General features: G+C 45.8%; 1 protein-coding gene across 2 annotated transcripts in view; it reads right to left on the bottom strand.

Annotated features, from left to right (window-relative positions):
• The window catches only part of LOC129329599 (lysosomal acid glucosylceramidase-like), a 41,948-nt gene extending 29,173 nt beyond the window's left edge, over positions 1-12,775 (bottom strand). Inside the window, exon 1 of one of the 2 annotated variants that reach the window (XM_054979065.1) lies at positions 12,681-12,775. The gene's annotated coding sequence lies outside the window, so the exon portion shown is untranslated. Of the gene's footprint in view, positions 1-11,949; positions 12,082-12,680 lie in introns of those variants that run through there. The other variant, XM_054979073.1, reaches the window with a different exon arrangement.
• Between the last annotated feature and the right edge of the window lie 1,616 nt (positions 12,776-14,391).

The raw sequence follows: 14,391 nt of genomic DNA, 5'->3' as shown, positions 1-14,391 counted from the left end.
CTCCTCCGCTTGAAGCCAGCTGGGTGACCTTGAGTCAGTCACAGCTCTCTCAGAGCTCTCTCAGCCCCACCCACCTCACAGGGTGTTTTGTTGTGGGGATAATAATGGCATACTTTGTAAACCGTTCTGAGTGAGCATTAAGTTGTCCTGAAGGGCGGTATATAAATCAAATGTTCTTGTTGTTATTATTATTATTATTACTAAAATTTGGGAACTCCCTCCCCAGGGAGATTTTATTTTTCTTCATTTATATTGTTATACACAAATCTGAGTTATGTTCAGGCCCAATTGAAATGAACACACGGATGAAGTCTAGTGAAGGAGAGAGAGAGATTTTGTTTATATAAACAAGGAAGAGCATTAGCACATGGTTAAAATCACCCTTGAAACCAGTGGCTCTTCAGAGATTTTCACCCCTGACTGAGGTCTTATACCTTGCATATCCTTTACAGAAATTACAATAAAAAGTACATTGTTGCTCAAAAGGTAGCATCCCAAAATGATGTGGTACAATTTCATTGGCCAGTTACAAGTGGGCTTGATCTTCTCACAGTTAGCAAGGGTTTATCATATCAAAGAACAAATATTTCTCATCTGGCACCTCTGGTATCGATAAAGTAATTATCCTGTGGATGTGTGCCATTCCCAAGGTTGGAAAGACAACCAAAAGACAGAGATCTCTCAGTGTCACGGTGTGGAAAAGATGTTGGCAGTTCTTTTCCACACTGTGACACTGAGAGATCTCTGTCTTTTGGTGCTACACCTCTGAAGATGCCAGCCACAGCTGCTGGCGAAATGTCAAGAACTACAATGCCAAGACCACGGCAATACAGCCCGGAAAACCCACAACAGCCATCGTTCTCCGGCCGTGAAAGCCTTCGACAATACAAGCTTAATGAATTTGCAAAATGGCTTTGTTTCTTTTCTACCCTGTTACCTACCACTTTTCTCTTTCTTACCTTCTAAAATAATAATAATAATATATATATATTTTAAAAAGCATAACAAGTAGGACCACCGCCCCATTGTGAATCGTTCCCATTGGGTGATATAGGTAGTTTGGAGGAGGCGATTGCACAAACATTCCAAAGACAACAGTTTTGATCTTTTACCCTTTGAATCTGCAAGCACCCCAGTTTGGGACAGGATGCTGACTAGAGATGGGCAAGAACCGGAAAACCCCTGAACCATGTGGTTCGTGGTTCATCAAATTTCACGAACCACGAACTTTCACGAACCTGCCCCCAGTTCATGAACCAGTTCATTTGGTTTGTGAAAATGTCACATACAGGTCAGAAAGTCATCACTTCCGGGCCAGCAGAAGGTCATTTCCGGGCCTGCAGAATGTCTGCAGGAAGTCCATCCCCTGTTGCCTAGGAAACTGATTGATCGGCACCAGGCTGTCTGCAGTGAGGAATCAAAAACCGAACTAAATGAACCAGCCTAAAGTTTGTGATGGTTCGTCAGAAATGGGATCTGACGAACCACTGGTTCACGAACCGTGAACCGGCCTGGTTCGTCATGAATTTTGGTTCATGTTTTGGTTCGTGCCCATCTCTAATGCTGACCATGTATCTTTACCATGGTGTCAAGAGCAGCAATTGGGTTTCTGTTGCAGGCCTTGAAGAGGCCTGTAGATATCTAAATATTATTCTTCATTTATACCCTGCCTTTCTCCCCCATGGGGACTCAAAGCAACTGATGTCATTTTCCTCTCCTCCATTTTTTCCTTACAACAAACCCTGTGAGGTGGGTGAGACGGACAGTTTGTGACTGGCCCAAGGTCACCCAGCAAGATCCCATGGCAGAGCAGGGATTCGAACCTGGGTCTCCCAGATTCTAGTCCATCATTCTAGCCACTACACCACACCAGCTCTCTGTTGTTGTCTTCTGCCAGCACATGAAGACTTTTTTGTTTGGTTTGGTATTCCTTCATTATTTTTATTTTATTTATTTACATTATTTATAGTCTTCTGGGAAGTGTATATGCAGGGCTTTTTTTCTGGGAAAAGAGGTGGTGGAACGCAGTAGGTTGCCCTCGGAGAAAATGGTCACATGGGCTGGTGGCCCCGCCCCCTGATCTCCAGACAGAGGGGAGTTGAGATTGCCCTCCGCGCCTCACGGCCACCAGCCCATGTGACTATTTTCAAGAGGTTCCAGAACTCCATTCCACCGCGCTCCAGCTGAAAAAAAGCCCTGTGTATATGAACATGAACATGAACATGAACATGAACATGAACATGAACATGAACATGAACATGAACATGAACATGAACATGAATATGTATTTCAAACACTGTTTTAATGTTTTAATGTTCACCACTTTGGGGACCCTCTGTTGGGTGGAAAGGCAGCAAAGAAATGTTTTGACTAAATAAATAACTGTGTATGCACAGCCATGTGTGTGCATACAGAAAGATGTGCCTCCGAACTATGGTTGCCAGATCCTCTTACCCTCCCAGCAGGAGGGGGGACGCAGCACTCACCTTTCCATTGCTCCTAGTGTATGTGAAGCATGAGAGTTCTCCAGGGGCTGTGTGATGACATCACTTCTGGGAAGTGATGTCATCATGCAGGCCCATGAGCATGCACCCTTCACAGTGGGCTGATTTGGGCCCCGAGTGGGCCCTATTCAGCCAGTTTGGGGCCCAAATCAGCTTGCTGCGAAGCTTGGGAGTGCTCTCAGGACGGCGTAATGACGTTACTCCTGGGAGTGATGGCGTTGCACTTCACTGGGAGCACGCCTTCTGGCCAGGTGAGTGGTAGCGGGGAGGAAGTGGAAGATGGGAACAGAGGGCCCCCATTGCCACCAGGGGACCTTGTATCCCTACACCTTGCAAATTAAATCCACAGGAAATTAAGAGCCCATAAATACTACAAGCTGGCTGGTTAGGGTTGCCAATAGGTTGCCAGGTCCCTATATCTTTCCAACGGGGGGGGGAGGGGATCCTGGCATTTACCTTTTCCTTTCAGGGAGTCTTCTTTTCCTGTGCGAGCTTTGTGCGCATGCGACGATGTCACTTCTGGGAAGCCATGGGTGTGCTCTCGTGCTTTGTGCAGGGCAAATGCAGCCTATTTGGGCCCAAAATTGGCCCCCAAGAAGCGCAGGAGCAAGCCCACAGCTGGCGTGATGGTGTCAGTTCAGGTAGTAACACTGTCACTCCCTGCCAGAAGCGTGCCCAGTGCATGCCTGACAGTGGCATGTGGTCACGGGGGGGTGGGGTTGCCACCTCCCACTGATTGCCAGCGGACAACAGGGCAAACCCTCTGGAGATTGCCCACCAACAGCAGACAACTGGGAAGGCTTGTTGCCAACCTCCAGGTGGTGGCTGGAGGTTGATCGCCAGGCTATAGAGATCAGTTCAGCTGGAGAAAATGGCAGCCTCCAAGAGCAAACTCTATGGCATTATACCCCATTGAGGTCCCATCCCTCCCCAAACCCTGCCCTCCCCAGGCTCCACCCCCCAAATTTCTGGGAATTTCCCAGCCCAGAGCTGGCAACCCTAGCTGGCCTACGAGCTGGCACTTTGGCACAAGGGCAAGGTGAACAGAATAAAATGTTCTAGTTTATCTTCTGATCATTTGGAGTGGATTATTACTCACGCCACTGATGAAAAAGAAAGTGGCTATTTGCAAGGTGGATCAGAGGCGCGGTAACGTTAGTGGAATGATTTGCTAGCCAAACAGAGGGTGCTCGTCTAAGACTGAGCCCTAAAGTGTAAAGAAGAAAAAAGCCTGCTCTATATAGAAAAGGATTTATTTGTTTGTTTGTTTTTGTTTAATTCGACTTATACCCCGCTCTTCCCGCAAGTGGGCTCAGGGCAGCTTCCAACAAAATATAATGTTAAAATACAATAAAACATGACTGCAAATAGCATAGTATCCAATATTAATGCACATTAATCTAAATAGCATAAAAATCCAGGTGCCACCAAACAAATCAGGCTACGGCAGAGTTACCATAAACCATGGGCACCACCAATGATGTAACTCCAGGGCGCCTGCAAAAGGAGGGTGTGGCAGTCAAACGAGGGGATGAAATAAAATAAATTTGGCCCATCTTGGTAGATTGCACGTATGATTGGTGGCCATTGGTGGCCATTGGTGACCCATTGCTGACTATTTAAGCTCTGAAAAACTGTAAACACAATGCAATCAACCTATCTGGTAAAAATTCAGAAGGACGATAACCAGGATGCCTGGAAATATTAAAACATGGGGTCATGCTATCCAATTGTCGTGGAAGTAGGACTGCAAGAGTTAGTCAATGAACCAGTTCAATTGACTAAAACCTGTTGATCAACTAAAAAGGTAGATCTAACTTATTGAACAACCTTTTTTTAAAAAAATTACTTATAATACAAACAATTATAATAATGGCAGGTGGCATGAACCATCTATAATAACGGCAGGTGCCAACCTGGGTCCTCTTACACACTGGAGGGAATGCCTCTTCTTAGACGGCGCTTACTGAGATACGTGTGGACATTATTTAAGAAGAACATTCTCCTCTTACACCTGAAATGTCTTTTGAGATAACGTCTGCTGAGATATGTGTCGACATTAACTAAGAAGCATTCTACCTTCTGCGTCTTCTAAAAGAGAGGCTACTGTGACGCGTTTGAATATTATCGAAGAACAGCCATCAAAACCATTATTTTAATTCACACACAGATTTCACTCACTGATTCATTGATTAGAACTTGAACAACGAATCGGCATAAAGAGTTCTTTATGCTGAAATGCTAACAAATGTGCGTTGGTGCTGTCTGTTTATTGCTAATTATCTCTAGAAGGTATCATTTGGTGAGGGGGGTGTTAACAAGATTACAGCACATGAAAAACCGCACACTTTCAAAGGGGGAAAGAACAGTATGGCTTGTAAACAATCTGAGCCTCCCGAAGTGCTGAATTAGATAGATCCTCTGATGCAGAAGAGCTGTATTGTACATTCTGTTCTGCACTAAATTTACTGTAATAATGTATGGCCCTTTTGAGTTATTAAGCACAATGTCTAAAGATAGAAACACCTTATTCCAGAGGCAGTCTACCAATGGATGCTACATGTTAAGGACCAACAAGATTTGACTGTCACCTTTATGTCTTGATTTTTAGCCTCCCAGGTACATCTGGCAGGACCCTTTTGGATAGAAAATGTGGGATTAATTCATCTAATTCAGCAGATCATTTCTTGTTTTAAAGCAAACAACTAACAGCACAATCCCGTGAAGTGACTCTAGTAACAGGCATAAATTGGAAAAACCCTGTGCAGGGTTGCACTGGTATACCGAGCATAAAATAGTTGGTTTGCTTGGGATGAGTCAAAAAATGCCGAAATGGGATGTGTGACAGATTTTCTTTTAATGATCAGACAACGTCGTGGATAAATGTCTCTTAACAGCCATTGGGCTGTGACCAGGGCTCATTTCGAGGGGGAACGCACGGGAACGCAGTTCTGGCAGTTCCCCAAAGAGGTCACATGTCAGGTGGCCCCACCCACCTGACTCTCTGCCATTTTGGGCCCGTTTCAGCCTGGATTGGGGCTGAAACGGCCCAGATCAGGCCTTTGACGGGTGGTGGATCACTCTCCCACTCAGCAGCAGCCTGATCCTGACCATTTTGGGCCCCTTTTTGGCCATTTTCAGCCCCTTTTTGGCATTTTGGGCCCAATTTCGGCCCTGAATGGCCAGGATTGGGTCCAAAACAGCCAATATAGGCGATGTCAGAGAGTGTGGCACATACAAATCAGTTATTCTAATGACACACTTCCGGCGATGGCAAGGGGCGTGGCATATGCTAATGAGTTATGCTAATGAGTTCTTCCAGCTCTTTTTCTACGAAATGACCCCTGGCTGTGACCATGTAATGAAACTTCCATATTCAGAGGCAGTCTACCTCTGTTGGCAGTTGATGGGGTGGGGGTGACAATCAGGGAGGTCAATTGCTTTCATGGCCCTGTTGAGCATTTCCTGTAGGCACCAGCATGGACGACCACTGTTGGAAAGCGGATGCTGGCCCATGTGAACCTCTGATCTGACGTTAGGAATGCTAGCCGTTAAGAGGCACACAAACTAGATTCAATATAAACCATCCCTCCACCTGGCTCCAATGATGCTCTGGTCTTGTTTTCACCTGCAGACTGCCCAAGGGGAAGATTCTCCCACCCACCACCTCTCTCTTCTCCACCTACATCTGCCACTCCCAGGCAGCCTCTCCGACACACCCTAATGCGCACAGGAGTGTTCTCTTGTGCTGGTGTGTGTCAATCAAAGGGGCCCAGATCTGCAGCTGCTACTTTGGGATTCTGTTGTTTGTTGCTGTTGTTGTTGTTGTTTTTAGCAGGCCTCGTTCCAGTGTTTTTAACAACCGAAATCCAGCCTATGACACTGAGTATTGCGGCTTTGTTGGATGCAACACGTCTCTGTGATCTCTCTTCCAATATCACTACGTACCACCTGCTCTTTGAAAGAGGTGAGCTATGGCCTGCAGAGCTGGAAAAGAGCCAAGACGGAGGAGGAGAAAAGACCATCTTCTCCACCACAGCAGGCTAAAAGGGGGTATGGAACAGAGAGAGGCTGACTTCAGCATTACATGGTCTACTCTTTAAATCTTCAACGTTTTTGCATAGCTCCAGGGCTCTCCCTGTTCTTATTTACCTTAGGAGAGGCCTGGTTTTGTGCTTCCTGTCCCAATGAATCCCTGCCTCCTTTGTGTCTTGATTCTGCCCCCCACTTTTCAGGAATGCCTTCTTAAATTTTCATAAAGCGTGAGTTCTCATTTGTTACAGTTCCGCTCCTTCCCCAGCATGACTGTAGACAAGATGGGGCCACCGATAGACCCTGAAGCATTGGCCACAATGCTCACGTGCCTGGGCCATGTGAGCATTGTGGCTGAGAGCCAAGCTACAAGTGACGAATGACACTTGAACGGCAAGTGGATCGAGGGGAGAGCAAGTGGAGGGCAAGTGAACAGGGAGGAATACACTTGTCGTTCAAGTGTCATTCGTCACTTGTGGTTTGGCCCTGAGTCTGTTCACTTGCCAGGCAAGTGTCATTCATCAGTTGTAGCTTGGCTCTCAGTGGGAATTTGAACCTGGGTCAAATGGGTTAATTACATTATGGGTAAATTATATGCCAAACATTTAGAGTGTCTTTTAACAGACCACATAATCGACCCAGAACAAATAGGATTCTCTAAAGGAAAATCTGCCATAGGTCATTGTTTCACTTTGGCCTTTCTTGCTCATAAATGCATGAATACAGGAAGGAAAAAACTTTATGTAGCCTTCATTGACTTGAAGACAGCAATTGATTCAATATCCAGAGATATGTTATGGAGCAAACTAATGAATATAGGGATAGATATGTGATTTAGGGGTGTGCACCGCCAAAAAATTGGGGTTTCCCACTTCGGGTTTACCAGAAGTGGGGAAAAGATCCGGAATTACCAGAATCCTGAAGCAGCAAGCCGCTTCGGGATTCTGGTATTCAGCTTGCTTCGGTATGCTCCGTAAAGATTTGGAGCATACTGAAGTGAGGGGGAGCAACATCTCACCCCTCTGGGGCAACCCCCCCTCCACCCCACTTACCTGGCAGGCAGGGAGAAGGGAAGCTGATCAGCTGGGTAGCGCAGAAGCACGGAGATGGCTCCTGTGGGGCCTGTGCTGCCTCCTTCACTGCTGCAGTGGCCAGCTGGGCAGTGTGGAAGCGTAGAGCCAGTTCCTGCGACGCCTGCACCACTTCCTACTCCACTGCGTGGCCCTGCAGGGCAACAGGGAAGGCCAGAGCCAGCTTCTCCAGCCCTTCCTGCCATTCAAATGGCCACCATGGCAGCCATTTGAGGGGCAGGAAGGGCCTTCTCCATGCCACAGTGGCAATTTGAGGGGCAGGAAGGGCCTTCTCCATGTCCTTTGCTGCTGCACAGCCCTGCCTCACAGTGCAGTGGGGAGGACTGGAGCCACTGCTGCTGCCGGCGCATCGCCTGAGAAGGCCGGATCTGGTGGCGCTTAGGCCCACAGGTGGCAGGGAAGGCCAGAGCCGCCGCACCACGGCCTCCACCACTGCAGCAGCAGAGCCAAGGTAAGTGGGGGACTGGGGCTGGGGGGCTGGAGCTTGGGGGTTGCGGAGTTTGGGGTATTTAAAGGGCCCTGCTGCTTGCAAGTGGCAGGCCCTTTAAACTATTGGCTGTCAGGCGGGGAGATCCCCTGATAGTTTAAAGTGACCTGACGCTTGCAAGCAGCAGGAAAGGGGCCCTTTAAACTATCAGCTATCAGGTGGGGGATCCTGCTGCTTGCAAGAGGCAGGGAAAGGGCCCTTTAAACTTGGCCCGAAGCTTCCCGAAGCAACCCGAATGCTTCGGGGAAGCTTTGATTTAGGATTTCTGAATCTGGGCCATCATTCTGGCCCCGATTTGGGAGTCCTGAATCTTTACAAATCGGGTATTTTATCCGAATCGGAAACCAAAAGCACACACCCCTAATGTGATTGTTATTTTTATTGAAGAAACTTCACACAGCTACCACCTGTCAAGTAAAATATTCTAGAAGAGGCCATTTAACTGACAAAATACCCGTGCTGAAGGGGGTTAAATAAGGCTGTGGCAGCCCCCTATCTTTTAAATCTCTTTTTAAATGATATGGCACAATCTCTTAATCCCATATCCACCTAGAATAGGAGGTTTGGCTGTTCCTCTGTTTCTTTATGCAGGTGATATAGCCATCCTTCCCTGTACAAGAGTGGGCCTACAAAGATTTTTGAACACATTTTGCAGTTACTGTCAATGTAATCTACTCTGTGTTAACGACTCTAAATCTAAAGTAGTATTTTTTTCCAAAAGCTGATGCCCACAGAAATGGTTTATGGGTAATTTGGAAATTGAAAAAGTTAAGTGCTTTAAATATCTCGGTTTCACCTTTAATACCATGATAGGATAATAAACTTGATCAGATGTTCTTTATCTCAGATTAAACAATTTTATTTTACGAGAGGTAATCAATGTGTTTCTGTTGCAATTAGAGTATTTAACGCTAAAACATTATTGCAACTCTTCTATGGTATTCCCATATGGATTAATGCTTTTAATTGGAAACTAAAGGATATCTAGACATCTTTTCGTAGGCAAATTTTGGGAGTGCCTAATTGAGTTTCATATTTTGCACTTTGTTCAGAAATGGGTCAATCCTTGCTGGAAACGAAGGTGTGGATCATAACTGTCAAATTTTGGATCAAAATTTATTTTAGAGCCAAGCCTGGCAGCTTGATCATTTCCTTAAAACATATAGAGATAGCAGTCGAGCATTTATTCCTGTCTGATGAACTATATATTTTTAGATTTATTAAACAGAGACTTTTAGATCTGGAACTTTCTCAACTCTGTCTATATGTTCTCCCGCTTCATTAGGTCTCCACTCTCAGCCTGGGGAGATGTCTCATTATTTATACAATCTTCAGATCCCCTTCCAACGTTGAGCTTTTATGTTGGCCAGATTGAATGCATTTCCTTCTAACCTTCTTTGTGGAAGATACCAGTAAGTCCCTTTCCACGAGAGGCTTTGCCCCTGTGGAACGAATCTTCCCGAATCAATTCGGCATATAATGCTCGACTGCCAGTTTTACGCAAATCTACGTAAAAATTTGTTTGATATTCTTTCCCAAGTAATGGTTCTTCAGAATATTGTGATCAATTGTTGGTTCTTATTGAGTGATTCGGTAATGGAAATTACCAGAGAAGTTGCAAAATTTTTGGAGGAAATACTTAAGATCAAATCCAAATATGCTGTAAAATGAGGTTTTATGTTAATTTTGTGTTCTTATGTTATGTATATGATCTCAACCTCTTATTGACTGTAAATACTATTTAATGTTTCTATTACACCAATAAAGGTATGGTGATGATGGTATCACCTCTGCTATCTATTGACGACATTTTTATTCCATCCCTTCCTCCAAGGAGCTCGGGGGAATGTAGACAGTTCACCATTTTACCCACACAACAACCCTGTGAGGTAGGCCTTACACCTGGGCTATGTGAGCATTGTGGCTGAGTGGGAATTTGAACCTGGGTCTCTCCAGTCTTAGTGCAATGCTTAAACCACTATGAAACACTGCCACTAAGCTGGTTGAGATCTTTCCAAAAGAGATGTAGCATGCCATTTCCATTTAAATGAGAGCTTCCTTTCTGAATAGGACAAGCAGTCCCAACCAGCTCACATGGACCCCAGAACCATGAAGTTTTCAAGGCAAGATGAACAGAGGTGGTTTGCCATTGCCTGCCTCTACGTAGCAACCCTGGCCTTCCTATGTGGCCTTCCGTCCCAAGTTCTAAGCAGGGCTGACCTTAGTTTCCAAGTTCTGCAAAATCAGGCTAGTCAGGCCGATTTAAACTGCTATAAACAGTCCCTACTCAACTCAGACTGAGTGAGAGCATGAAAGGATACTAGAAGAGATTAAAAGGACAGCCAACTCTTAAAGAGTGAAAGACGGGACAGACAACTTGTTCCTCTTGTGAGTTGGAATCTCCCTTGTCATGATGTAATTTCTGTCCTCCCAACACATGCAAATTGGCTGGTCTAGCCCCAAATGGAAATGTCACTACCCCACCTAGTCATGTCAGCTGATAACAGACCTGTTTCCCATGGAGTAGGAAATGGTGCATCCTATTTAGTGCACATCCATCTCAATGCTCGCACATGGATAGTGAAGCTCAGTTCATATCTCAGAGCGGGACCACAAGTGACGCCTGACACAGGTTGGACACTTGCCAGCTTCCCTCAAGTTTTGATGGGAAATGGAGGCAGCTTGGCGGAATGTTGGACAAGTGACAGTTGAAAAGTCCATTGGACAGCAGTCAGAGAGCCAAGCTACGAGACCAGGATGCCGACATTTCCCATCAAAACTTGAGGGAAGCTGACTAGTGTCCAACCTGTGTCAGGCGTCACTTGTGGTCCCGCTCTCAGAAAGAGAACAGGTACAACCACTGCTGGCACCAGGGTTTCTGGCGCCTGCGGCAACCCCCCCAGGCGCGCGCACCATGGACTGCGTGATGACATCATCACGCGATGATGTCATCACACAGCGCAAGCCGGGGGCATTGGCCAGCGGATGGCTGGGGTGGCGGGCGGAGGCTGCTCCGCACTCCACATGCCACCCCAGCAGCAGTTCGTGGCTGCTGCACCCAGCTGGGGGGGTGTGGTGGCGGCGGCGGCTGCAGCAGCACGGGGCTTGCTGGCTGCAGCAGCTGCGGCCCAGCCATGCCAGCTCTGCGGCACATGCCTCCACCCCCAACACCCCCTCCAGCGCCTCTCCGGTGCCCTCGCGCCCTGAGGCCACCACCTACCTGGCCTCAATGGGCGCACCAGCCCTGGGTACAACCCTGCTCAATTGTCAAGCATGTGCGCTTCCTTTGTTATTTCCCCCCTACCTCAGTGTGCTGGGATCAAAAACCAATTCCAGCTCCTTCCAGTGGTTGTGACATTCAAATGCAGGTGCCTCAGCAAATTGAGGCATGCTAGTTTCCCCCATAACTGAGGTTTTTAACCACATTTTCATCCCAAATCAGAACCGCAGCTTCTTAAACACTCATAAATAGCGGTTTGTCACTTTCCCAGTAACCAGGATTTGCAACCACGGTTTAATCCTGTGCAAGGAACAAACCGTGACCAGTTAGGGAACCTGCATTTGGAAATCATGACAAATTCGGAGCATCCATCTTGGTGTGCCACACAAAGAGAGGGAAAAGAGGGCAAATTAACCAGGATCGTGCCTATTATAAACAAACCCTGGGTTGTACCCGATGTCTGTGCAGTGCACAGACAGCCAGTGTCTTAAGTGCTGAAGAATATTTTGAATTGTTTTCCAGTCCAGTCGCACCTTAAAGACCAACAAGATTTTCAGGGTATAAGCTTTCGAGAGTTAAAGCTCCTTAAGGGAGCAGACCCACATGGCTACTCACCTGAAGCTACTGTTTTCCAGTACCTCTGAAAAGAACCAATACCCTCTGGCCTTTTCAATTATTAGTACAACAGCTGGATATTCAGACAGTGGCAAAGAGCAGTCAGCAATACTGTGGGAGGCAATCGTATCGAGTAACGTCCTGGATGCAATAACGGCGCTGTTAACATCGTACCCTTATTACCATCCATGAAATGAAATTAAACCAGAAGTCTTCTGCAGGCCATTCTGTTCTGTCCCCTGCATTGGGTGTAAACGGATCACGATTCAGTTATCCGCTTGAAACAATCCTGAATCTTCAGCTTTCATCGATGAACGAAAGAAGGGCCTTGCGGACTCAGACCAAAGTCCAACAGAACCCAGCTTTCTTTGCAAGATCTCTAGCAACCGACAGGGGCCATCAGAAATTGGCCAATGGAAGGGGCCATCAGAAATTGGCCAATGGAAGGGGCCATCAGAAATTGGCCAATGGACTGTAGGTCTACCTTCTGCCTCCCTTCTGGTGTCAGCCAACCACATGCCTCCAGGAGCTCCCCCAAGCAGAGCATGTCCTAGAATCTGGAACTGAGGGATATATTGCCTCTGAACGTGGAGGTTCCATTTAGACATTATGGCAAGGGAACGAAAGCTGAAGCAGGCTCGTTAGAATCCATACGCCGCTACAATATCTCAAACTGTATCACCTCAAAACTCTCTGACCCCTCCCTCCATACCCCCCTGGTCTCAGCTTACCTGTTGACCCAAAGATCTGGAAAAGGAACCCTCTGTTCGGACTCCACGTTTCTGGGAACTGATCCTTGTATGGCTCTTTTTAATCTCCAGGCACCCCAAAGTAGGTGGCTGTTAGATTTGCAAAGCATCATTGGGCGGGCCCAAACAGTCTGGCTGAGCCAGAAAATCAGCTCCAGTTGAGAATTCGTCCTCTTCTCAGCTTGCAAATTTACAGCTCCTCTGGAAATAGGAGGTGGATTTTGCAATCTCTACTGTGGCAAACTCTGCCAGCCTCACCCATAACTTGTAAGGTTCTCTGCCCACCTCCGAAACATCTAAGGGAAAGGCCAGACGCTTGCCTGATCTACTCCTTTTAATGAGAACTTCCCAAACCCCAAACAGCATAAACATGTTTTATTCATACCGGATGTTCCTCTTTTCACTTGTGGTTCCAAGGAGGCATGTTTTTATAGAATGTACTATGTATGGGTGCTGATCTATTCAATTTTGAGCATAGGAAAGCATTTACCAAAGCACATTTGGATGTTTTTTAACTGGCAATGTTAAGAGGTTGTTCTAATGGGATGCCAAATAACAAAAGTGTCTGACCCTGTGACCAGAAATCTATTGAGGTCCTAGCCAAAGATTAGTAGTGGAACGTGAGCAATATCTTAGGAATATTTTTTCAGAAGATCCAGGGAGATCGGACCAGAACAGACTTATAATATTTCTTCTTGAAAAAAATAAACGGGTAACATCACAAATGGCAAAGTTTGTCACATGGGTGGTAAAGACTCTGTCAAAACCATCTGTTGTTAAACTCAGAGGAGTTGGCCGTGTTAGTCTGTAGTAGCAAAATTGTAAAAAGTCCAGTAGCACCTTTAAAACCAACTTTATTGAAGCATAAGCTTTCAAGAACCACAGTTCGCTTCGTCAGATGCTGTCAAAGAGAGCTGTGGTTCTCAAAAGCTTATGCTACAGTTAAGTTGGTTAGTCTTAAAGGTGCTACTGGACACTTTACGAAGTTGTTAAACTATAAGTCCACTTTAGCAAGTTGTTAAACTATAAGTCCTTAGCTGGGTTCAATGTGTTAATACAGAAACAGTAAGCTGCCTCTAATTTTCTATTTTGTTGCTATGATTTTAATTATTATGTATTTTAATGTTAAATGGACATTTTAAGGGTTTTAATTGGTACTGAAATTCTTTGTATTGCAGTTTTCTCCTACTGTCGTTTCTTAAGGCTATGAGAGAATGCAATAAAGTTTATGTATGTATATGAATGGATAGATGGGGAAAGTTGGCTAGTGAAGAAAGCTGACACGAAGAAACATTATTCATCTGAAATATGGTGCTGGAGGAGAGGTTTGCAAATACCATAAACTGTCAAAATGACAAATAAGTGGGTTCTAGATCAAGATGGGTAGCCATATGAGTCCACCTGTAGCAGTAGAAAAAAATTGTACTAAAAATTAGATCCCAGTTTGTAGGATCTAAGCTAATCTGTTAAAGATAGGATGCCTTTCATTCATAGGGTCGCCATAGGTTGGCAGTGACTTGACGTCACCACCAACAGCAGTAGAAAAGAATACGAATCCAATAGCACTGATAAGATTGACAAAATGTGAACCCCAAAAGTGGGTTCTAGATCACATAAAGCCTGAATTCTCCCTAGAAGCTAAAATGACAAAACTGAGGCTATAATGATAGGAAAGGTGGAAGAGGACAACCGA

The sequence above is a fragment of the Eublepharis macularius genome, chromosome 1 (assembly GCF_028583425.1).
Source record: "Eublepharis macularius isolate TG4126 chromosome 1, MPM_Emac_v1.0, whole genome shotgun sequence".
Lineage (NCBI taxonomy): Eukaryota > Metazoa > Chordata > Lepidosauria > Squamata > Eublepharidae > Eublepharis > Eublepharis macularius.
Note: the sequence above shows the minus strand (reverse complement) of the source record. Positions and strands in the feature narration are given on the sequence as shown.